At 55.8% G+C, this 25,689-nt stretch overlaps 1 protein-coding gene across 4 annotated transcripts in view; it reads right to left on the reverse strand.

Moving 5' to 3' along the window:
• Nucleotides 1–24,394, reverse strand: part of CD82 (CD82 molecule) — a 50,999-nt gene extending 26,605 nt beyond the window's left edge. The window contains exons 1-3 of one of the 4 annotated variants that reach the window (XM_053899814.1): nt 24,259–24,378; nt 8,058–8,302; nt 3,276–3,348 (exon numbers count right to left, since the gene is read on the reverse strand). The gene's annotated coding sequence lies outside the window, so the exon portion shown is untranslated. Of the gene's footprint in view, nt 1–3,275; nt 3,349–6,033; nt 6,058–8,057; nt 8,303–24,258 lie in introns of those variants that run through there. The other 3 variants (XM_019470178.2, XM_019470179.2, XM_019470181.2) reach the window with 3 other exon arrangements.
• Nucleotides 24,395–25,689: the final 1,295 nt, after the last annotated feature.

Raw genomic sequence — 25,689 nt, forward strand, 5'->3', positions numbered from 1 at the left:
GACTGTTCTCTTCTCCCCCCTCCAGCACAGAAGACCACAGGTTCTTCATGAACTTGTGCGGAACAAGAAACAGCAGAGGAAAGAGTCTCTCTTGGAGGGGAAGGGGGCGTGTTTCTCATGCTAGCCTGGCTAGGTCTCCTCCCTGTAAGTGACGCGGGACGCCCCGGGGGGCTGACCCAGGCTGAGCCCCAAGCAGTCTACAGACAGGTCACGATTCACTGGAAGAGCCTCGCGGAGCTCTGGCAGCGGCCAAGGGCCCGAGCAGCGCGCGCTGGGATCTTGTGCAACCGGAGACACACGCAAACGGTCTTTGGCAACCGTTGTCTGTCTGTTTCTAGGCAGTACGGGAAGGGAGTTTCTACACATTCCACTTCCACATCCTCTGCTCAGGCTGGGGCGCCAGGGCAGCCTCACAGGGTTGTGGGTGCTCAGGAAAGAAAGGGCAGTTGGCGGACGAGAGTAAAGTCTGGGCCCGCTGAGTGAGGAAGAGAGGCCGCCAATGAGTGGCACCGACTCCAGGAGGCCACCCGCGTCTCACGCGCCCAGAAAGCGAGGGAGGTGTTCCTATCCCTGGAGGCCGCGGCTCAGAGAGGTGAAGTAACTCATCCAAGCCGCACAGTGCCCAAGCAGGGGTGGGCTCCAGAGCCCAAGACCCTTCCCCTGTGAAGTGCGTCCTGTCTGAGTGGCCTCGACTATATAAAGGGATCTCTGGGGACGGCTGGGATTCCCAAGCGGGCAAGAAGGAGACAGAACCTGCTAAACTGGTATTCACGGATGCTCCAGACTCTGAGCAACCTCGCTGGTCTCGGGCACTCACATGAATTGTACTAGACATTGGGCAAAGCCCTTCCGTGTCCTATAAGCAAAGAAAGGCACAGAAGGGTGAAGGAGCTTGTCCCCAGTCACTGGTATGTTGACCAGCAAGGGCAGAATTCAGGCCACCTAACCCCTTAGGCCACCCCATCTTCTCTGGGAGGCAGCTGGGGAGGGGGGGTGGGGCTCAGATGTTAGAACAGGAGCCAGCAGCCCCATGACTGGCAGGCAGTTTGGCCAATCTGGGAAGCCCCAGAGGCTCCCTGGGGATCTCCTGAGGGAGGAGAAGGTGCCCAGAACCAGTGGCACACTGGCCAACATCCAAGGGTGCAAAGTCTCTCTTCCCTGTAAGGTACAGACATTTCCCCCTCAAAGCGACACGGAGGAGATGGGTAGCCCCAAGAAGGTCCGGGGTCACAGCCCAGGCTGAGAACGTGCCCCGGTGGCTCTGAGACGGGGTGTGGCAGCAACATCAGGGAGCTCCCAGAGTTGGGGTCAGAAGGCCTGGGGATCTGAGCCTCAGTCTTCTCATCCACGAGACAGGCGGAAGGGCTGGTGTGGGGTGAGAGTTGGCCAACTGGGTCTGTGGAGCAAATCCAACCCACCACCTATTTTTTGTACAACTTGCGACCTAAGAACAGATTGCACATTTTTAAATAGTTGGGGAAAAAACATAAAAAGATTTTGTAGCACATAGAGGTGGCAAAAGTTGAACGTAAGGAACTGCAGTCAGGGAGGAGACAGAGGACCCCGGATAAGAGTTCAAATACTGGCTCTGCCAACACGTGGCCACAGGGAAGGGACTTCTAGGTCCTCGTTCTCCTCACCTACAGAGTGAGGGGCCTGACTGAACCCACTGCTGTAAACGGATAAGTCAGTACCTCGTACGGTCAGGGCTCCCTGGGCCTGTGTCGATCGGTACTTGTGGAAGAAGTAAGGGGTGAGGGTTTCATTTGCAGATGAAGTTGAAGAGAATGTTATGCTTCCTTGTGTATACTTTCCGTAAACACTGGTGGGTCTGCCCACGCCTCCTGGCAAGCGTGTACGGATGGCCGACGATACAAGGGAATGACACGAATGCGCGTTTTATTGGAAAATTCCAGAGCAGTCTCCGACAGCTGTCTGAGCAGTAGGTAGGAGGGACTGTTTTATGTTATACTTTATAGCAGGTAAATTGACCATTTCTAAGCAACCACAATTTAAATTGACCAAATACACCATTTTACGCCTAATCAATTTGTACTGAGAGATTACTGCGCTGATATTTTACCAACGCCTGCTCATCCTTCAAGACTGACTTCAGAAACCACCTCCAGGAAGACGCCTCTACTCCAGCCAGCCTTGTCTCTACCACCATAGTCACCTAGTCCCTGTCAACACAGATTGCTGCTTAGCCACGCCCCCTCTCTGCTTCCTTCCAATAGCTTCGGATACTGGATTCGTTGTTCCAAGAACAGGTTCCGGCATTAGAGGGCCTGCCTGGGTTTGAATGTAATTCTCTCATCTCCCAGCTGCGTGATCTTGAACAGCTGACTTAACCTCTCTGAGCGTCACCTTACTCATTTTTGAAAGGAGGAAAATGAAACCCATTTGGAAGCTTTGTCCGGAGATTAAATTAGATAATGTGGATCAAATGCCTGGCATATGGTAGGCTTTCAATAAATGGAGGTTACCACTAGAATTCATGATGCTGTATGGTAATTGTCTACTTCATTGTCCATCTCCCCTGTGGACCGTGATACTTTGAGGGGAAAGACTATGTATTATTTATGAGACCAAAGTAGGCTCCCGGCAAATGTTGCAGAATCAAAGATGGAACGGGTGGCTGGACAGAGCCACGGATGGGGGTTGGCGGTGGGAGGATGCAGGGATAACTGGCGGGCTGGGTGGATGGAAGGATGATGGACAGACGGATGGAGGGATGGGTGGAGGGGAGAATGGAGGGATGGTGAAGTGAGGAGGGACTTCCAGATAAAACACGTGGACTTTCAAGCGCCCAGCCACCTGAAAGGGGTCTGATACCCACGGCCCCTGAGTCAGCGGAGACTGTTTTTAGACCTCCTCTGTCCTCATCCAAGGGGTGGGGTGGGGGTTTTGTGGGGCGAGCTCCCTGAGCCAGCTCTGGGTGCCAGGACCCACCGCCAAGGCTCCTTCACTTTCCCCGAAGCCCCCTGGGTACAGGAAGCAGGACTGGGAAAGACCTGGTGTCTTCGTGAGCACCGCTGTCCGTGTGGGGCACCTGAGAATTTGCACTCGTAGGGTAGGAGGCTCGGTCTGGCAGGGGCCCTCCAGCCTGACCCTGGAACACGCATGTCCCCAAACGGCCTCGTGGAAAACAGTTACGTGACGGAGCGGCACCGGCAGGCCCAGAGTGGGGAGGTGCGGGTTCAGTGCCCACTCTGGTGGGACACGGGGTACCGGACCCAGCGCGGTGACCGCCCTCCCTGGGCCCGCCTCCTCACCTGTGCGATGCCGGGCTGGAACCAGATCAGCGTTTCCTGGAGTGGCGCCTCACAATGAGTCCTCGAAGACGCGCTGTTAAGAACAGAAGGTTTGCTGTCACCGGGTGTGTAAAGTGCCACTTCTTCTCCCCGAGAGCCACCACACACTAGGCTGTTAACATCCTCAAGATCGCCGCGGCAAACACTGAACTGAAACCACTTTTCACTTAATAGCCCTCAAGGCCACACGGAGCACGTCTTAGGAAATGCCAGACCAGAGGCGCCTGCTCGGGGGCCGGCGCTAAGGATTCTACGTGCTGCAGGGTTCGGGGGCCAGGGATGGGGTGGGGATGGCCTTTCCACCCAACAATTGTCCCAGACCAAACACCCAAAAGCCATACCCACCCACACTCCCTCTCCCTCCTCCCCCTCATCCCGCAGCCTGAAGGTGTCTCCTCTAGTCCCACACCTCACCCAGCCCAAATCTCACCTCCTGCCTGGACCAGTGCAGCTCCCTGCTGGTCACAGGCTCCACTCCTGTCCTCCCCCATCCCTCATCCACGCTGCAGGAAGGGGTTTGAAAACCGTAAACCAGACCTTGTCACTCCCCTGCCTGCAGCCCTGTAACCTTGACGTAGCCAACATGTCCCCTATAAAATCCAGCCTCTTAGGCAGCAGGCGGGGCCCCGTCTGGTTTGCCCTGCCCCTCCCCTGTCCTCAGCACCGCACGCCTTGGCCCTCCCCATACACGCGCTCATTCCTAAGGCCACTCTTTTCTGTGACTTGGTACACTAGGTCCTTGCCTGCTTCAGAGCCTTTGTCCTAGTGGTTCCCCCAAAGCTCCCGGCTGGTTCCTCCACTTCCTATAGGTCAAGTTCCCTCCTCCCTGAGGCCTTCCCTGAACACCTCATCTGCACAGCAGAATCCAAACATGCCAACATCCAGCCCCCGTCCCTGCCCCAACCAAGTTGTCCACATCTCAGGTTGGGGTGAGGGGGTCTCCCCTGTTGACTGTAAGGAACAGCACCCTGGACACTGGGGCCTATCACATGGCCTGCTCACCGCAGTTAGCTTATTGGTTCACTTAGTGCGTCTAGAGCCCCCATTAGAACATGGCTCCTTCAGGGGAGGGCTGTGTCTGTCTCGCTCACCCCGGATCCCAGAGCCTGGAGCTGTGCCTAGTACGTGCTAAGCGCTCGGTATGTATTTGCAGGAAGAAGGAAGGGGAAGGGGGTGTCTGGGGAGCTCAGGAAAGTTTTCTCAGAGGAGATGAGACAAACCAACTTTGATCCTGCACCTGGAGGTTTCTGGTCCTTAAGAATGACGTTGTTGGTTTATGGGAAGGGGAGGCTGCTTACTCCCAAGAATGGATTTTAATCTCCTCTAGGTCAGAAAAGCTGGGAGCCCTATCCCTAGATGCAGATGGGCAGGCGCGTGCTTTCCCTGGGTCACTCACCCTGGAAAGCCAAGAGGTTCGTACTTCGCCCATCTCCCAACTGGCTTAGGGCAGTGGTCCCCAATCTCAGCTGTGCGTAGAATCACCCTGGAAGCTGTACAGCTTGCTCGTGCCTGCCCCCCACTCCCCGAGATCCTGATTAAATTGGTCTGGGTTACAGTCCAGACTACAAGGTCTTTTAAGTTTCCAGGGGATGCTAATGTGTTGAGACCCACTTCCATCGGCCTGGTCCCCAGCGTGGCCTGGTCCCTCTGCTTCCAGTGCGACGCAGACAGGCCTGCGGGTCCTGGGGCAGCAGGGCCTGGCTGGGGAGAATCTCACACGAAGTTCCCTGTACCTCTGCTCCTCTTGCTAGAGGCTCACGCCACCCCTCCCCCACACAACACCGGGGTGATTTATCCCAGGAGGAATATCTGTTCTGCAGAAGACCTTCCAGATCCCCGCATTTCCCAGAGGGGATGGAGACAGCAAGAGCTCACAAGTCACACAGCAAGATCAGGGCTGACGCACAGGGAGGACTTGGACATCCCCAGGCCACCTGCTGCCTGTCCTGGCTCCCCGGGCCTTCTGCATAGACAGGTATAGGACAGTCACACGGCAGCCCTTCGTTCCCACCCCCGAGCTGCCTCATATGCCTCAGCTCAGCCACATCGCCTTGGGAAACACTACAGAGCTGCCTCTGTCAGCAGATGGGCATAGTAAACGTACCTGCCCCACACAGGTATGAAGACGAACCACAGTCAGGTTTATGCATAGTAGGGCTCAGTCTGTGCTGGGCACCCTGGCCATCCCTCCCGCCCTCCCTGCCTGAAGATACCAAATCTGCGCATCGTAGCCAGCTATGTGCCCTTGAGCAATCACTTCACCACGGTGCCTCAGCTTTCCCACTTGTAAAATGGACTAATGGATTATGGCAAGGCTTCCAGGAGCTAATATCTTATCTGTAAAGTGCCTGGCCCCCAGGAAGTGTCAAATAAATGCTATCAAATTACAACAATGATGATTACTACCCAGAGTCATTGATTTCCTGACCAACAGTCCAAAGCGCTCTCACCGGGGGTGGGGGGGGGGCGCGAGGGGGCTGGATCCAGCCTCCAAATGTATGCCTGGCCTGGGGGCCTCCGTGCCAGAGTGTGACCGCTGCTGCTCCTGGGCAAGAGGGTAGGGGTTAAACAGGGCAGGGCAGGGCTGGGCCGGCCAAGGAACAGGGCCTCTGACCTGAGCATGGGCGGTGCCTCTGTCTCTGAGCCTCTGGCTGTGTCTCAGAGGCCTGCCTGAGGCCTGGAGGTCCAGCCAGTTTGGTGAGTTGACAACTGATCTCACCTGATCTCACCAGGAACTCAGAGAAAGCCTGGCCTGGCTGTTGGTTTCTGGAAACCGGCCTATCCTGCGGGCTCTCCACCTGCAAACTAGTCCTCAGCCACTCAGCTCCCCAGTTCTCTGGACTTTGTCCTGGTCATCCATGAAAAGAGGCTGGTCACAGGTGGCTGTGTTTGTTTTCATGTGGGGCAGGTGATGTGTTTCCTGAAACCTCGGCTGGCACCGGGAGCTGGCTTTTTGACCTCTGCATGATCTTATTTTTCATTCCCCAATCTTCCCTTTTGTTGTTGTTGTTGTTAAAAGAGAAAAGAAAAAGTATAATAGGCCGTTTCTCTGGGCAACAGGAAAATCACAAGGCCATAGAACGTGATTAGGCTCATGTTTCCTTTAAGACCTGAGTCTGAATCCCAGCTCTGCTTCCAACTAGCTGTGTGACCTTGAGCAAGGGGATCACAGAACCTCTCCGAGCCTTCCCATCTCATCTCTCACACGGGGGTACGAATGCCACCACCTCCGCCATCCCGGGTCAGAAGACACTCAGACCAGACCCTCCCAGGAATCACAGGATCTTAGAGCCCCAGGCCCTCCTGTTTGTCTTACAGATACGGAACCCGCTTCTGCCGCACCATCCCATGAGCCCAGGTGACAGGTCCTCTCCTAAGGACCTTAACACCTGGAGCTGGGACTGACTCCTGGCATTTGGAGGAAGAAGGCCAGGGACACCCCAGGAACGCAGGCAGCCACCATGCCTGGCCGGACTGTGGCACAGGAGTAACAGCACCTTATAGTTTGTATCATACCATTCCCACTGTCTCTTATTTAATCTCTGTAACGAACCCCACAGAGATACTGTCATACCCATTTAATAGATAAGGAAACTGAGTCTCAGGCGTTCAGTGACCCGCCCAAGGCCACACAAGTAAGTGGCTAAGCTCCCTCCTCCTCACCTGCTGCCGAAGTGAATGAAGTAGATGGTGGAGCCAGCTCAGCCCACCCTTCCGCACCCCTGCCTGCCTGCCCCTCATCCCGCCATGGCTCCAAGGCTGCTTCTTGGCTTCCTGTCAGGAAGGAAAAGATCAGCCCCACCAATCCTGGCCAGAGTGTTCTTTCAGCGTGGCTGATGAGGCTGACAGATGTGGCCCTTCCTGCGAGGCTCTGCTCTGAAACCCAAGCAATGAGACCGGCAGGCCATTAGCATGAGGAGGACGAGGCCACTTTACAGACGGTACGACACCAAGAAGCGCAGACACCTTGAGCCTTCCAGCCTCCCCACCTGGCACCATGCAGCCAAAGGCTCAAACTGAGGCTGAACCATAGCCTCTGACCTCTCCCTGTCCATGGCTCCCTTTCTGGACTGTTTTTGGCCTTCTTAGCAGGCTACTTGGGCCCCATGCAGGCCCTGCCCCCTCCCAATGCTGATCCTAGGGCTTATATATTTTGACTCACAGTGCCAGAAGGATGCCTTTGACATCACCTACTTTGTCCCCATTTCTCAGATGAAAAGACTGAGGCCCAGAGAGGACTATGAATCCCCACCCTTCTGGGGAATGTGTGTGCTCAGTATGTATGGTGGGGGAAGGGAGGGGATTGGTTAGAGCCATCTCCTTCCCAACCTGTTTCACATAACGATACATGTAGAGAAGTATCTGTTTGGTCCCTGGGGTGGATAGAGAGGAATGCTCCTGGTCTGAGTTGGCCAGCCCAGGGCTCTGTCCCCATGGGCTGAGAAGATAACCAACCATCTCAACACATTGGGGACACTCACCACATCGGCTGGGAAGCCCTAACTTGGAGGAATATTTAGAACTCTCTGAGAGGCTATCCAGGAGCCTCAGATTCGAGGGCCCCTAACAGGAAGACCCGGATGGGCCCTCAGAATTTAGCCACCTTCCGAGGACCCCTCCCCATCCCCGTGGCAGAGGACAGAACAATGAACCAGGTCACAGTATGGCCTTTGAATTGAGAGAGACCTAAATTCCAATCCCACTTCACAGAGCTGTGTGACTTTTGGCAAGGTGCCTACCCACCTTGAGCCTCAGTGTCCTCATCTGTAAAATGGGGCTATCAAGCCTTGGCCGGGGAAATGGTGGGATCAGCTTGCCAAACGCTCGGATGCAAGCACACAGAGACGGGGGGCTGTGGGAAGAGTCAGGCGAAATGACTCCCCTCCTCACACGGCAGGAGGAGGGTGTGCACGAAGACTGTCCCTTGAGACGTAGGACACACACGGCTTCCCGCAAACTGCCCCAGGAAGGTTCCTGTCCCCGCAAACCTGAAACAGACATCGGGCAGAGGGAAGACCGATGGATGGCATGAGCGTTTACGGAAGCATCTCCGAGGCAGCGATGCTTCGCTAACTTCAGCCAATCAACCCCATGCTGCTCGGTGAAGCGGAAAGCGTGGCTTCGTCATCCTGGGTTATCAGCGGGGGCCCAGGAAGGTGGTGGCCCTTGCCCTTGTCACATGAGCTTTGCGTTCCAGACCCCCTAACCCTGGAGTCCAGGGTCCTGCCTACTTTGCGGCCCGAGGGGCGGCCCGCCCGGGGGCTCCCAAGTGGCTGTCTCCGCTCAGAGTTTGCGTCCTGCGCCGAGCCCACCGCAGGCCATTGAATCTCCAACTCCAGGCAGGCCCTGAGCCGGACACGGGGAGGAAGGAGGAGACCCCCCTGCCCTCAGGGAGTGCCCCGTTTGGAGGGACCCGGATGTGAACGGGAGCAATCACACACCAACATCATCTTAAAGCGGCACCCAGCCAATACTAACCAAAGCTGACATTTTTGCAGTTACCTGTCACCAGCAATCATGCCAAGCGCGTCACACGGCTCAGTTCACCCTTGCGATGACCCGACGAGGTGGCTTCTGCTTTTATCTCCATTTTACGGAGGGAGAAACTGAGGCTCGGGGTGGGAAAGGGACTTGCCCAAGGTGACACAGACCGTAAAGCTGGGAGTTGAACCCCACCAGTCCGACCCTTTGCTGTCATCTACACTGCCTGCAGAAACAAAGTTACAAATGATAGCCAACTAAAATAGTTTCGCCAAGGCCTAACCCAAGTTCACTGGGTTTTACAGTCTGGCCTCCCAACCAACTGAAGACATTCTGGAACCACACTCGAGAGCCAGGGACCAGCTCGCACACCCATCACAGAGCCTGGAGGCAGGCGGTTAGCAAAGGGTTAACCTCTGCGTCAGGGCTGGGGTTCGTAAGACTCTGAGGCTGGGTGCTAAGTGTGCCCTAGGGAGGCAATCAGGGAGAAGGAAGGGACCCCGCATGGCATCAGGCAAGCTCTTTGGTCACAGCATCCTGTCCCTAGGCACTGGGTTCAGGAAGAAAGAAAAAAGGCAGCAGAGATGCTACCTCCTCCAGGCAGCCTTCCCAGAACATTCTCCTGCACAGACTCTTTCAGGGGCTGTCTGGCAGCCCTAATTATCTCGGCATGAGGAGTTAGGGTGGGCATCAGACAGCCGTGGGGTCAAACCCTAGCTCTGTCTACTCCTAACTGCCACTAAACTTTTCTAGGCCTCAGTTCCCTCATCTGTAAAATGGACTAATACCTCCCACCTCCCAAGGCTACAGTTCTCAGCGCCTCTAGGCCTGAGAGGCATTCTGGCTCCAGGGATATTTGATGGGAAGAGCCAGGGACAGACACGGGGGCGGGGTGAATGAGACGCAGTCCAGGAAAAGTGCTGCGCACACGGGTATGGGGACTGTCTCTCTCATGGGTCCTTGGAGGGAGACACAGAAAAGATGGGGCCAAGGGTGGAGGGCAGGAGCAGGTCTCGAACCCCATGAGCTCTGGGGGCATGGGGGTCTTCCTGGCTGGGACCCAACTAAAGTGGCTCAGGCCAGGAGAGAAGGGAAGAGCGGGGCTCTCTGCTTTTTCCTTCAGTCCTTCCCCTCCCCTGCCTCTTCCCCCGTGTATCTGTCCCTATTTCCCCCCGTGGCTTCCTCTGAGCTTTGCCCTGGCCCCTGTCTCTCCCTGTGTTCAAGACCAGCTCTCAAGCCTCCTTCTCGCGCATCCTTCCTCCTTAGAGCCTCTGAAGTCCGGAATGTCCAGGGCAACCTCACCAGCATACAGGCCCCCGGCTCCAGCCTAGCCAGCCTTCCCTATAGCAGGTCCCAGTTCCAGCAAGGAGCAGCCTGGGGAAATCCATTTCCACAGTCAGCTGTAGGCATCTGGGACCTCCAAGCCTGGGATGAAGGGCTGTACTTCCCATGTGGTGGGTAGAACCCAAGCCCCAGGTTCCCGGGCAGGGTGGTGGCCATTTAGGCAGCCCAGACACCCGACAGCCGGGGCACAGCCTGTTATGGCTCTATTCCCAGGGACAGAGAGCCCCAGGCCTGGGCAGAGCCAGCCAGGGTGGCTTTGGGTCTCGGTACCTCCAGAGACCTTCTGGCTTCAGAGGTACTTGGTGGGTAGGCAGAGGTAGACTGGTAGGGGGTGTTGCTGGGCGGGACAGGGGAGAGGTAAGGAAAGAGAGACAGAGAATGACAGGGAGAGAGGGAGGGACACAGATCCTAGGTGAAGGGAGCCTTCTGTGCATCCAGGACTCCAGCCCTCTCTGGTCTGCACAGGAAGTCCCCAGGGAAGCCTAAGGCAAAACCCGGCCAGGAATGAAGTCCCTGCTTACCCAAGCAGGATCCCACCCCAGGAGCCAGCCCAGCTCGGCCTCCCCCTACCATCTCCTCTAGCCAACAGCCTGCCTCCCCTGTGCCCTCCCTGAGACTGGTGCCCTCCAGTTCTTACCCGCACTGTCCTTCCCCCACCAGCCATTAACAATGGCCCATCCCCTCCCCAGAACATTCTCCTCAGCCTTGGCCTCCCCCAGATTCTGGGAGCACCAGGCAGAGCCATGGCCGGAAACTGCCCCCTCTGAGATTCCCCTTCTGAGAAGTCTGGGTCTGTATCACCAGAGGGGATACTAGAGGCACTCACAGACCCCGAAGATTGCTGAAGCAGGCAGAGGACATGACCTCAGCCTGCAGTGGCTAATCCAAAATGAGCACCCAGGTCCCAAACAGCCCCACGGAGTTCCCCAACTTGAGCCCTCAGGGCCCTGGGGAAGGGGAAGAAGAAAGGAACAGAGCTCAACCTGGGCTACCCTCTACCTTCTAATCACAGCTCTTCCCTAAACTTTAGTTTCCCTATCTGTGCAGTGGGGTAGGCCCTATGCCGGCTCCCGGATCTCCTGGGGCAGGAATCTAGGACCCTTCACCCTGGAGACCTCTACCTCCTCTCAACCGGGCTCCCCATTCCCGGTGGGCATGTCTCTGCAAGGCAAAATGTAGCCAAGACTGCAAACACCGTGGATGGGGGAACGGGGCTGGGTGGAGAGGTCGTGAGTCCCAGCAGCGGGCCTGGGCAAGCCCCCTTCCTTCTCTAGGATAATAACAGTTCATTCCTGCCTTACAGGGAGGTGGGGGGTTTGAGGAATAAAAATGCTCTCGCACAATAAAGGGAAGCGTGTGATTACTATCACCGTGAGAAGGTCCCATGTGCAGACAGATAGGCATGGAAAGGAAAGGTGTGTAGCACTGTAGAAAGGGATCTGTGTCCCCAGTGGGCCCCAGGGCCAGGCTTGGCATTCCAAGAATTGTGAGCATAGGGACCTGCTGGGGGTGGGGGGCACCACCTCGGTCTCAGACAGTCAGGTGGGGCCTCTGGCCCGCTCCCCTAGACAGGCTACTGCCCCCGGGCAACCCAGCACACCAGGCCAGGAGCCAAGAACTCAACGGCCTGGTGAGCCTCCGGGTGTCCAGAGGGGAAGGGGACCGTTCATGCTGCACCAGGAAAACAGACAGGTAAATGAACCATGCTGGGCTCATGAGAGGCAGCCCTCGGGGCTTCGGGTCACCTGGATTCCCACCCCTACCCTACCGGGAAGGCTCCAGGGTGATCCTGAGAATGTAGAAGGTAGGAGTAACCCCCTTCTGAAGATCAGGAAACAGGCTCTAGGAGGGATTATGCCCAGGGTCACAACTTAGAACCGGCAGAGCCTGATTAAACACATTTCTGTTTGGGGGCACCTGGGTGGCTCAGTTGGTTAAACATCCAGCTTGGGCTCAGCTCATGTTCTCGCAGTTGGTGAGTTCGAGCCCCGCGTCAGGCTCTGTGCTCACAGCTCAGGGCCTGGAGCCTGCTTCGGATTCTGTGTCCCCCTCTCTCTGCCCCTGCCCTGCTCGTGCTCTGTCTCTCAAAAATAAACGTTAAAAAAAAACACCTTTTTTTAAAAAAACCCACATTTATGTGTGCAGCTGATTCTGTCCCTCTGCCCAATCCTTCCTCGGTTATCAGCCTAGAACAGCCCCTAGCTAGAGCAGATACAGCGCAGGCCTTAGACCAAGGCCCAACCAGATATGGGCTCAAACGTGTTAGGTGGGTGGAGGCAGAACGAAGCCCGAGCTGACTGCAGGGGAGGGGAGGGGAGGGGAGGGGAGGGGAGGGGAGGGGAAGCAGAGGCATTTCCTGAGCACCTCAACCCCCACAGACGTCAGTGGTGGTAGGTACTTTGCACGCTTTATCTCATGCAAGCTTCACAAATGTCAGTGAGAAAAGTAGCTTCATTTTTAAGAGAAGGGAGCCAGAGGTCAGAGGAGATAGGGCACTTGCTCAAGGTCACCAAGTGTGAGAGCCACAAGTGTGAGGCTGACCCTGAGGGGGTCGGCCATGCCCGGCCCACCCAGACCCAGCACCCTGAGCCCTGCCAGCCTGGTGGACCCTTCAGGGGCTCAGACCTACAGCAGCCACAGCCCCTGGTCTCATGGCCTCAGGGAGGAGTTAACTAACCCGGTTAATTAGCTCACCCGCTGGGCAGAACCCAAGACAGCCGAGTTGGCTTGGCCAGAGCACATGGCTGGCCCCCGAGAGGTAGGTGGCTGGAGCTGGGCCTAGAAGGATGAGGAAGACTTGAGTCGGGGGACAGGGGAGGAGGTGAGGGCATCCGGGCAGAACTGCAGGGCCCAGACACCATTGTCTGGGAGTCTGGAAAATTCTGTACTGTGCAGAAGTACAGGAGGGCAGGCACAATCCCCAGGGGAAGTCAGGAGCTGAGGTAGGAGGGACAGCCGGGCCGGACCCCACCTCCCTCCATCAGCAGGGGCCCCAAATGGCCAGGCAGGAGACGGTAACAGGGACGGCCCGAACCACTCCATCTTCCCTCCGCAGGCTCCTGGCCCAGAGCGAGGATCCCAGTCCAGTCCTTTCCTAGAGCCCCTTGTACGCAAGAGCCACCAGCCCGGGGAAGAGTCCTGGGATGCCCAATGCTGAGGCACAGAATAGAGAGGAGGCCAGAGTTCTCTCTCCTTACTAAGGAGGACAGCTCAGGGTGACAGACCAGGCTCAGGATGGGGAGCAAGGCAACACAGCTTTAAGTCCTGGCCCCAGCGCTCTGTCGCTGTAGGATCCCCGGGCATCTCACTTGCAGCCTGTCATTATCTATAAAATGGGCTCAGAAATAATACCCTCCCTGCACACTTTACAGGGTGTTGCGAGGTCTACAGGAGTAAGTACGTGAGAAAATGTCCACTGCTAAAAGCTATAAAGCGTAAGGTATCATTAGCAGAAATGAGAACCCCCTGAGGAGGGGAGTGACTTCCCCAGGGTCACACAGCCAGACGGTTGCAAAGTGCCATTTGAACTGGGTCTCCCGATGGTGAGGCCAGGGCCCTCCCAGGGCGAGACGCCGAATTCCAGGGCAGCTGTGCCCCTTGGGCCGACCCTCTTTGCAGGAGTCGAGGGTAGGGCATAGGCTGCCCCCCAGCTGTACTGGTCCAGGACCCACCACTACTCTAGACGAGGGGGCCCAGCCTTGGAGTTCGGGATCGAAAGCCCAACTCTGTGCCTTTCAGCTGTGACTTTGGCCAAGTTGCTACGACCCTCCATTTCCCCATCTGTACAATGGGGGCTGGCAGGGAGGTGACTGATACATGGCTACACAGTGTCCAGGGCAGGCCCGGCACATATTAGATGCTCGACAGAGGAGGGTTCTCTCCTCGTCCTCTGCTGTGCCTGCCAGGGGGTGGTCGGGCACACGTTTCCGTGGCTTCCCAGAAAAATGTCCAGAACAATAACTGGGAATATAAACTGGTTGGAGAACACTAGATCTTAGAAGAAGATCATGTTACTGAATGGCTAGTGGGTAGGGACTTGCGGGGGGGGGGGGGGGGATAAAAAATAGAGCAAGACCCTGGCTCAGAGACAGTGTGGAGAAACCTGCCCTCCAAGCCCCCTCACCTGGGGTCCCCTGGGGCAGGCACAGTGTTCAGGGAAGGCACCTCTTGCTCTGCCCCAGATCGGCAGGAGAGAAGCCCAGAGTGTGTGATATAGTGTAGGGGGTGGGGAGGGGTGTTGTAGGGGAGCAGGGAGAGGTGACAAGGACAGGGTTCCTGTATTGGTGCCCCTGCTGACTTTCAGGGCACCCTTGGACATATTAGGTTGCCTGTCAGAGCCTCAGTTTTCCTTTCTGTGAAACGGGGATGGCGATAAACATCTTATCCTCCTGCACATAAATATATAAATAGCACATGCTGGAAAAGGTGACTGGGGTGGCGGCAGGCAGAATGTGAGTTCAGGCCTCACACAAGCCTTTACTAAACAGGACAAGGTTCCTACTGTCAGCAGGACCAGGAGCTGGACTCACCACACAGCCTCCCCTACTCCATGGATTCTTAAATTCGAATTCCCAGACCAGTATCTCCTAGCAACATATTAGCAATGCAACATTCCCGGGCTGCAACTCAGACCAATGGAATCAGAAAACCTTGTGGGTATGATCTGTGCTTTAACAAACCTTCCAGGAGATTCTGCCACATGTCAGAGTTTTAGAACCACTGGACCCCTCCCTGACCCAACTCCTACCCCAGACAAGCATCCTCCCACAGATTCCTCTTCCCATTCCCTGGCTCCCCGAAGGCTGTTGGGAAGGAACGAGTCACCATGGAGAAAGGTCATTAAATAGTAAAGAGATCTCATAATTAGTTAATGACACCACAGGCTCCTGGAAAGGAGACAGGAAGAGGGTCAAAAGTCAGACTACGATTGAAGAGGAAAAGCTCCCCCATATCTGTCTTTCTCTTTCTGTTTCTTACACACACACACACACACACACACACACACACACACACACACACAGAACCAGCCTCCTTCCTTCCATGCACTTGCTCCCTAGCACCCACAGACACAGTGCCCTCTCTCTCCGGTAGTGCTGGAGCTAAGTGTTTGGGGGGGGGGGGTTACATTCTGGTGGATATTGGGGAAAGGGCTTATGGTCCTCAGACCATGAGTTTAAAACCCACCTGACTCGAAAACCACTTCTAGGAATTCACTCCGCGGAGAGCATTAGATTTGAGCGCAAGATATACGGAGGGACAAAGTGGTCACTATAGCAATGTGGAAGCTAATGAAAAATTCAAAATGGCCTAAATGTGCAACAGCAGGAGAATGCTCAACTGGGTCGTGGTAGATCCACGGGGTGTGTTGCTATGGAGCGGGGAAACAGGCTGCGGAAGAATATTGAATAACATGGAAAAATCCTCCCTCTACTCTGCTAACCTAAAGTGGCGGCACAGGACGTGGTTCCTATGGTATAATCCCGATTGTGTGTGTGTGGACACCGAACTACCCCCAGTGCTGCTTTCCGAGTTGTTATTGCCTCCTTTGCATCTATTCTCTAACTTCCAAGTTTTTCCACAAAAATTATTTCTTCAATAATTATAAAGCCTGTGTGTGTGTGTGTGTGTGTGTGTGTGTGTGTGTGTGTGTATGCCCATTTGGTTCAGATGGAGACAGATGTTTTTTGAACAGTTGACAGAAATATCTCCTTCCTACACCAGAGCCACTGGCCTGGGGCCACCTCTGCTGCAAGGGGGACTTGGTCTCCCCTAGGGAGTGTCCACATTCCAGGCGGACATCATCCCAATGAGCATGATCAGGACCATGAGTGGAATCTAAGGGAGGCTGGGTTTGTTCAAATTCTATACCATATGTTTTAAAAGTCACATCTGTGCAGAGATGACAGTTAGTGGGTTCTCCCGGCCTTGAGGTATGCAAACAAAGCCTGGATGCTGTCCACTAGACTGGGCAGGTAGATTGACTCGATGAACCACAGACATGCCCACAAGACCACAATCCCATTAATGCAGGCACAAGCCCCTAACTGTGCGCTCCACTCTAAGCCAGGAACCCTCAAGTCAAAGCTGGGCTCAGACAGTCCGATCGAGGACTAAGCACATGGAAGCCGGAGGCCCTCTTGGCCCTCAGAGCTCCAAACAGTCCTGGAAAGCTCCTTTACGTCAGATCGGAGATCTCAGTCTCCGGGGAGGAGGACTCTGTCATTTCTCAATAGGAGTGGCAGGAGCAGCCTTCATTCATAACCACCTTCATCAGTCTCTGGCTTTTACTGAGGGTGCATTCTGCACTGTGCCCACCGCTAAGCATTTCACCCATATCCATTACCTCATTTAATCCTCCCAAGGGCAAGCAGTGGTAGACGCACCACTATCGTTACCCAGCTCACAGATAAGGAAACCACGGTTCTGAGCGGTTGAGACACTTGCCCAAAGGTGAGCAGATGGTGGGAAGAAGAGCTGGCCCCGTACCTAAGCCCCCTGCTTGCAGCTCGTCCCCAAGGGATTTGATGCAAGGTTTGCAAAACCAGCTACACAGTCTCCCGGCAAACGAGGAGCCTGCTGCTCAACCGTGCCAGGAGCAGGTGTGAGGCAGAGACAAAGGAGATCAGAGGATCTTTCCGAGAGCCTCTAAATGCCCAGCGCAAGTAGACGACACACCCTCCCTGCCCCAGCTGCTCCTCCGTTATGTGTTCAAGAGAGGTCGGGGAGGTGAGTTGTCTATGCAAAACCACAGTGACCCAAGGACTAGCCACCCACTCACGTCTGCAAGGACCTCAGACAAATCAATCCCCCCCCACCCCCACGGAGTTTCTATTTTCTCTATACACCAGGACATCTCATCAGGTCCCACCGCAAAAACATTCTGATAAACCGTCTCTCCTAAAACAGCGGGAAAATGATTTTCCAACTGTAGCAGAATTATTCATTGTTACCATTATTATAAGCAACGACAAATGAACACTTCGTGAGCGCTTACTGAATACCCAGCATCATTCAAAGAGCCTTATGCTTATCAGGGGAACGAACATTCCCCTCTCCACTTGTTTCTCCGTGGAGGGACCTCTACCGGGAGAACACCTCTGGTCTGGCTCTGCGCCCTCCTTTACTTCCAGACCCCAACAGTGGCTTATGTGATTGGCTCATCTAGGAGATGCGCTGGGCGTGCTCTCTGTGGGGTCCCGCCTCCCCCAGAGCCAGGCTGCCTGCATGAAGCCTTCCATCTGGGTTGCTCTCTGTACTACCACCTGCTCCTTGCAGGGAGGTTGGCCCCTGTCCAGCGTTGCCTGTGACCAGACAGGTAACTCTGCCAGCTCGAGGGCAGACGGTTAGCAGGCCCTCTGGGCCCCAGATCGAAAGCCACGTTTTCCGGCCAGCCTTCTCAGTAATGACACTTCCGTGTGGAGCTCCCATCTTTGCCATCTGTTTTCATTTGGTTCCAAATTCAGGAGAAGCGGGGATCGCTCTAAAACCTCAACATGTGTTAAGCTCCTGCCCTGATTAGCTATTACTACTCTCATCCCTAGTTTACACATGAGGAAATTAAGCCCTCTGGTGTCGGCTGTTGAAAAGTTTTCTAAACAAGCATCACTCAGAGCGTATTGCCCACGATGGAAGTCGGAGGACACGCCCATGCAGAGCAGACTCTTCTCTCCCAGGCTCTGGGGCCCACCACAAACACTCCATCTGTCTTCTGAGGCCTGACAAATTGATACTCAACTTCAGACCAAACCCACCCCCTTTGGGGGGAAAAAAATGACATATATATAATTTATTAACAACAAAGACCTGAATTGGACCCCAAGTTCACGGATACATTTTTGTTTAACTATGTATAGCAAGTTCTTTGATAGCTGTATTGTATAAGAGTGTTCCTTCTTTCCGGAGCATAAAAACATGGAAGTCGTTGCAGACGATTCAGAAAATGGGGAAAAGTAAAAAAAATAAATAAATAAAGGTCTGTAACCTGATCTGTATAATCCCATTGTTATGTGAGTATTCAAACGTACTTTTCCATCCACTTTTCAGCCTTGAGTACAGTCATGGGATGGGGCGGGGGGTGGGGGGTGTAGCCCTAGCATTGTGTGTCTGCAGTGCCTCCTTGATGGCATCCGGGACTCACCCACCCACAGTGGCTGTCCCGGTGCAGGAGAATGGGCTGGGCACCCAGAGTCCTCTTTCTGAATAAAACCCTACAAGCACCCACCATGACTCTGCATGTGCCTCACTCGCGAAAGCCAAATGCAGCAAATGCAGGGTAATAGTTAACAGTTAACCCCATGACGGGCTGTAACTCGCCCAGGGTCACGTGGCAGGTAGAGGACGGGCTGGGATCAGAACCTGGGTCTCCTGATCCCCAGACTCAGGCTATTCGCCAAGCTTTCCTGCCCCCGCCCCAAGATTGAAATCCTGCTTCCTATTGATAATAGCACCACTACCAAAACGAGCTGATATATATACAGCACCTACTATGTGCCGGGCACACATCATAAGCGCTTCACATACATTAATTCAGATCATTCTCAACAACCCTATGAAGTGAGTACTATCATGATCCCCACTGTAGATGCTTAAACCGATGCACAGAGGGGCTAAACACTTGCCCAAGGTCATGGCCAGCAGGTAAGCGGCAGGGCCAGGAATCATCCTCAGGCACTTTGGTTTGTGACATTGCTTATGGTTCCTTCCCAACTTGCGCCAAGCCCAGCTCTACCCCAGGCAGGCTTCTGGAGCACTTACTGCCTGAAGAATTAGGAAACCTACCCGGAAGTTCACCTCCCTGGACAAAGTCGTTCTGCAACTCCACAGAGAAGCCAGGATCTGAGCCCAGACTCCCTAACCCCCAGACTCTGACACTTTGTCCACGTTCCTGCATTGGCTCTATAAGCCTAGGTCCAGAAACAGATCACCCCTCAACCCAGCAAGGAAAGTCAGGCACAGGACCCAAAGAAGAGCCAGAAGCCCTCCTGTGGGGAAAGAAGCCAGAGTGAGGTGCCTCCCAGAATTGCACAGCTCATGGCCTGCAAAGATGCTGTCACGGATGGCCTCCCAGAGGGCCCCTCTCCTCCCCCAGCCCCGAGTCCGTGCCCTCACAGGGGAACAGCATTTTACCCCAATAACTGCTGACTTGAAGGCACCTTTTCTGGCTGAGTCAGGGTTCACTAAGGGCCAAAGTGGCCCCTTCACTACTGGAGCTGGAGGAAGTCGGGCTGTTCCCCTCTCAGGAGGGGAAAGGCCAGGCCTCACAAGGGAAGCTGAAGCCCTGACTGAAGCCATCCCATGCCAGCCAAGCCGATCTCGCCTCCCTGGACCCGGGCTCCAGGATCGAGAGGGGCGGGGGCAGGGGGGCGGCTGCGCAGGCATCCAAACCCTGCTTCCCGGCTCCACCTTTGCCAGGCAGCCACCAAGGATCTGGCACCGAGCTGGGTCCTGCTGGGCCACCCCAAGGAGAATCACTTACTTATTCATTCAACCATCACTTCCTGACAGCCTGCTGTGTGCCAGGCCTTGTGCCAGGAGTCAAGGATACAGAGATGGACAGGGCGGTCCCTTCCTGGGAGGGTTCACAGAGACACTCCAGATGCCACAAAATAACATGAAGAGGAAAGTACTCAGTGTAGACAAGCACGGGGTGGTGGGGGGCGGGGGGTGTAGGGAAAGGAAGGGCTTGGAGAAAATCTGCCCCCCATCTTCGGACCTGTTTACCCTCAGAAAGCTTAGAGTGCCACTGGGGAGGCGCATGCTTTTGGCCTCATTTCATGCTATGAGGTCATTACCATTACCCAATTCACAGATTCAGAAACTGAGACTCAGAAAGGGTCACAAAGCCAGCAAGGGGCAGAGCCAAGACTCTAGCTCCAAAGTCCAGCTTTTGGCCACCCTGTTCTACTATCTCCCTAATCTGCAGACAGACAGAAGGTAGGAAAGTTGCTTCCGGTGGGGGAAGCAAGGGAGAGAGGTGGGCCCAACTCTTGCATGTGTGAGAGCCGTCTCCCAGTTCCACGCTATATGGAGACAGGGGCGGGGGGGGGGGGGGGGGTGCGTGTGTGCATGTGCTCACATGTGCCCTACTTTACAAACACAGATCCCAGGCTACAGAACTTCCTAAAAGCCAAGTAAAGGATGGGTCACCAGCACAGAAGGGAAGGAAGCCCAGAGAGAGAAAGAACTTATCAGAGGTCACGCAGCCGGTAACCAAAGGAGCTGGCACAAAATCTAAGAACCAGAATACGGGCCTCTTCCCTCTCCTCAGCTGTGTCTCCAAGTCAGCACAGAGTGAATCAGCACTGACAGGAAAACCATAGTGTAGGGGGAACCCCAGGTGTGAGTCAGGAACCCGCCAGCCCCCAGACAGCAACTGGGTCTGTGACATAGGCCCCGAGCCTGTGGTTGGCCACCTCGCAGGCAGCATCGGGGGACGAGGGCAGGAGGAAAGCAACGCACACCACACTGCAGGCCGTGTTTACCTCTGGGCTTCCCTCCTGGCTCCTCACATCCAGGCTTAGAGGAGGGGAAGCTGGTGGGCAGGGCAGTTCCTGCTGAGATTAAACAGAACCCCCCCCCCCAGCCCCAGCCCTGGCCCCATCCTGTCCCACGGAGGGGCCCAGGCTCTTCCCTCCCTCCCACCTTTCACAGAGCCAACTCCTGACTGTTTGATGCTCTTGATTAAGTCATAACCGCCCCCTCGGAGCTTCTCATGCGGTGGAGGAAGTGGGTATAACGGTTTGGAGCCAGGGGTCAAGGCCAAGCCAAAACCCGGGGGTGCCAGCTGGGCCCAGATGCTCCAAATCCAAAAGAATGCTCAGGGCTTGGCTCCAGTCTTCAGGTGGACTGGGGTTGGGTCCCCAGGGTGGGGAAGAGTGAGGAGGAGGTGGGGGAGCTTCCAGGCGGTGGCTCACACGTCTGTCTGAAACTTCGAGAGAGGGGACTGCCTCATATTGCAGAAACTTCACAAGAGCCAACCAAAATTCAGCGCCCCCCCACACACACACGCGGGAAATGTGTCCCCACTGGCTAACCTCTCACCCCAGCCCTCCTGGACTGCAGCTAGGAGGGGGAGAGCCACGGGCACTTCTTCCCATCGACCTTGCTCTCACACCCACCGCTGATGGGTGCAAGCTCCTACCACTTGGCCTAGATGCCTCCCCCGTGGGCAAGCACAGGGCCTCCCTGGGCGGCTCCCTCCCTATCACTCTGTAGCATGTTATCACCCTCCCCAGCACCTCTGAGCCCCTGCTGTGCACCAGGGTCTAGGCTGGACGGGGAAACCAAGCAAAACAGGGCATCCATAGGGACCCTTTCTCCTCTTCCCACGTGACCCTGGCTCCCCTCCCACCCCTTTGACGGTGCCCCTTCTTTCACGCCCGGCTCCTTCCCCATCACCACAGCCATCAGATCATTCTCCCTTGACTCCTGGGGTCCCTCACCCCAGCACATCAAGCAAGGCTGCCTTTCCTGAAGAGCCCCTCTGATTATGTCACTCCCTGGCTCAAAAACCTTCAGTGGCTCTCACCTTCTACAAATCAGATCTAAACATTTCACCTTGGCATTGAAGGCCTTCCGTGAGTTGACCCAACCTACCACCCCCCCCTTCACATCCCCGCACGATTCCAATTCTTCAGCCAGACTGATCAACGCAGCGATTTCTTAAAAATTCCCTCAACCCACTGACCTCCTGGACTTTGCCAAGGTATTTTCCTCTGCCCAAAACTTTCACTGGCGCTGCTGAAACCTTCCCAATCCTGAAGACCCACCCAAAACTCCACCTCCTCCATGAAAGTTCCCAGTAATACTTTCTTCATTTATCTCTTATCAGAGTCACTGGTGTCCCTTCCCAGACCGTAAACAACTAAGGATGGGGGCAATGTGTCATCCTTCATCATTCGTCATGTGAGCTGGTGGGGTAGTGGGGAAGGCTTTCCAGTATTTGCTTACTAAGTTCTGTTTGAGACTAACGTCTTCTCCTCCCCCATGGGCTCCACCTACTGACCCTCTTCCTCCCACCACACCACACTCTAATCTTATGCCATTCACATGCTTGGACAGGGGAGTCTGTGGCCCCAAGTCGATCCAACCCAGGACTTGGGAGCCCAGGCAGAAAAATGTTGCTCAAGTGTCAGCAACTCCAGGAAGCCCCTCTCCCTCTGCTCTGGTTTCTCCATTGTCTCGCTGCTTCTAAGCACCCTCCCCTCCCATAGACACAGACACTGTCTCCTCCATGCAGTGCAGCCTTCAATCAGCCTCCGTCCCATACTACTTTCTAGCTGCTTCCAAAGTGTAGGGCTCATCTCCCCAGGACATTCAGGGAGTCGACATGCAGCACCCCCAGTCTCCTTCGGTGCCCAGCCTTGATCAAACAGTTTATGGGACGCCCGGGTGGCTCAGTGGGTTAAGCATCTGACTCTTTGATTTCAGCTCAGGTCATGATCTCGAGGTTTGTGAGTTGGAGCCCCGCTCTGGGCTCCGCCTAACAGCGCGGAGCCTGCTTGGGATTCTCCCTCTCTGTCCCTCCCCTGCTCTCTCTCAAAATGAATAAAATAAACTTCAAAAAAATCTTAAAAAAAAAAAAAGCAACAGGTAACACACTAACCCTCACTCTCACCCCAAGCCAAGTATGCAATGGAACAGCTGGATTCCAAACACTAGAGCAACAGACTCACAAAATCTCATCTGGCACCAAGCCCTGGATGTGAGTTATCTTCCCCAGCAGGAGCATGGTGGGGGTGGGGAAGCCCTCATTGTCAGCAACTCAAAATGAGGGCAGAGCCCAGGTCTGGCTAGGTCACCTCTGTATCTCCTAGCTCCATCTAATATATAGTAGGTGCTCAGTAAACATTTTGGGCTTTATTGAATTGGACAACCACCAACCTCAAGCACTATTGCAGAAAACTCAGCCACTCTTTGGTCCAGATGACACACTCCCCAAACCTGAAATGGACAAAGTGATGCGGACCCTTTCATCCGCATGAAAGGGTGGCAATTTCTGGCTCTCACAAGGTCAGGAGGGGCTGCAGCCAGGATCCGGCCCTCCAAAACCAGGCTCGTTCCTAGGCAGGAAGCCAGCCCATCATCACCTGCCCATCTGCATCAGGGCAGCTGTCATATAGTGAGGCCTCGCTGGGTGCCTGGTGCCTTGCTAAACACTGTGTATACATTATTCTATTTAGTCTTTGCTGCTGCCGTTGGGTACTGTCGTTACTCACATTTTACAGATGAGGAAACTGAAGCTTGGAGGAGAATGGAATCCTAGACAGTTTGGTCCCAGGGCCTAAGATCTTGACCACTGAACTAGACTGCCCAGCTACCACAGCCGTGGCACAGATCTACTACCGCCAGGAACAGAAATCCAAGAACTAACCTTGAGCATGCAGCAACAAGAACCCTGGGCCGGGGGCTTGACTCTGGGCCCACTGTTTGGTGGGGCTTTCCCTTCTTTTCCCCACTCACCCTGGTAAGAACTAGTCCCCTGGTTTCCAACCAGGGCCTCCCAGGCCAGCTCACCTGGAAATGCCCCAGGAGGGTGACAAAAGCCCCACCGAGGTTCTGGTCTGAAGCTTACTGGGATCTCAGCGCTGGGGGGAAGGGGAGACTGAAATTTCCCTGATTTAGGCTGCTTCCCAGGGCTTGTGGGCTCAAGGGCCATGCGAAGAACTCGTGTGATCTCTAAAGTAATTCGCTTAACGCTCCAGGAGAGTTCACCTGGCTCCGTGCTGCTCGGCAGGGAGAGAAACCGCAGTTGGGCAGCGTTGTGAACACCCTTCGCCGAACTGCAGGCTGCTCTCATCTGCCAGCCCGCACCTACCAGGGTTTTTGTGAGAAAGGGCAACAAGGAGCACCTGGTTCAACCTCCTCGGTTTACTGAGCCCGTTAAGTCCCGACCCGGGTGGGGGGTCGGGCCCGGGGCCACACTGCGGGTACGTGGCGGAGCTGGAGTACTGGGGGGTCAGGACTCGGAGACTTTATGCTCCCTTTCACCCACCAGCTGCCTCCGTAGCCCTATCTGTCACTTGTTCCGAGAAAGCTGCCCGAGCGGGCTCTGGAAGTGGGAACGAAAACTAACTTTGCTATTGTTTGTCCGGCCGGCCTCCCCCCTGCCCCTTCTCACCGGCTGGCTTTGCTTTCTGCTCGGCGCTGCAAGCCGCAAGCCCCTCGCCGTCCGACTGCGCAGCCCTGGACTCAGTCTCTCTGCTGTCCCCCTCCCGGCGGCCGTCGGGGATGGCTGCGGCGGGGCCAGGCCCCGCCCTCCTGGAGGACACGCCCCGGGAACGCCCCCTGCCCTGCTCCCGGGCCCCGCGGGAATGTAGTCGGCCCCGGGCCAGATCCGGCTCCGCCCACCAGGCCTCCGGTGCAGCCGCCCAGCGGGGGGTGGGCCCGTCTCTTGCCCCGCCCCTCTCCGTTATGGCCTCCCTAATTCAGCCCGGTAGCTCCGCCCCCGGGCCCGCCTCCTCGACCCTGTCCTCTGCGCCCGGAGGAGGCCTGCCTCCCTACCTTGCTAGGCGAGCGCGGGAGCCCGGCTGGTGGGAAGCCCCTACACAGCGCTGCCTAACCGTCCCGCCCCTCCTCGGCCTTCCTCAGCTGTCCCCGCCCCCCCCCAGACCCTACCGCCACCCCGCCTGGGTCACGATCTCCTCTCGGCCTACCCCAGCCCCCTTGGGGGAGGCGCCCCCTCCCCAGGCACGCCTTTCCCCGCCTCAGCGCCTCCCTAATCCTGTTCTGCCCTGCCAACCTCAACCTGGGGCGGGCCGGCCTCGGGCCCCCAAGCTGGCATTCCAGGGCGGGTGCGTCCGGGTGCGACCGGGGACGGCGTGGGAGCGGTTTGCGTTCCAAGTCCGAGCCTTTATCAGCAGGCGACCTGGGCCCGGGCACTTTTTGAAAATACTAACAACTACTACCGACTGGACTCTCGCCAGGGGCCGGGCTCTATGCCAAGCCCCGTTAAAAGTACTGGCCCTTGCTCCCACTTTACCGACGGACGACCTGAGGTTTAGAGAAAGGAAGTCGTGGCCTCCGAGTCTCACGCTGGAGGTGAGCAGGATCCGGCTGCAAGCCCTGAATCACAAGCCTGATACTGCCCCAGCTTGCCTGGACTGGCCCCTGGAGAAGTGGCCTTGGCCAGCCAGCTGTTGGGGCTGTGTTCAGCAGGCTGCCTGAGGTGAGGGAGGAGGCGTGGGTTGATGAGGCGGGTAGCAGGAGGGGCTGCTGGCCTGAGCCCCAGAAGCTGGTTTTCTTCCTTAAGAAGTGACTCAGAATTAAGAAGGGCTGCAAAGATCTCCAGATGGCTGTGGTGCCCAGACCTGCATCCCAGCCCTCTGCACTCCCAGACCCCAGGGGCCAGCCTTAGGCAGGTTTCCTACTTATGACCGGGACCATTCACCTTGCAGCTGACAAAGCTCTTTAACTCCCATTATCTCATTGGCATCTCACAAGGACGCCATTATGGGGAAGGTATGATTATGCCGGTTTTGCATGGGTGGAGTTAGGGTGGGGAGCTGGATCCCAGCCCAGCACGGTGGTTCCCAAAGCATGGTCCTTAGAC

Source organism: Panthera pardus, unplaced genomic scaffold, assembly GCF_024362965.1.
Source record: "Panthera pardus isolate Hobbes unplaced genomic scaffold, ASM2436296v1 HiC_scaffold_12, whole genome shotgun sequence".
Lineage (NCBI taxonomy): Eukaryota > Metazoa > Chordata > Mammalia > Carnivora > Felidae > Panthera > Panthera pardus.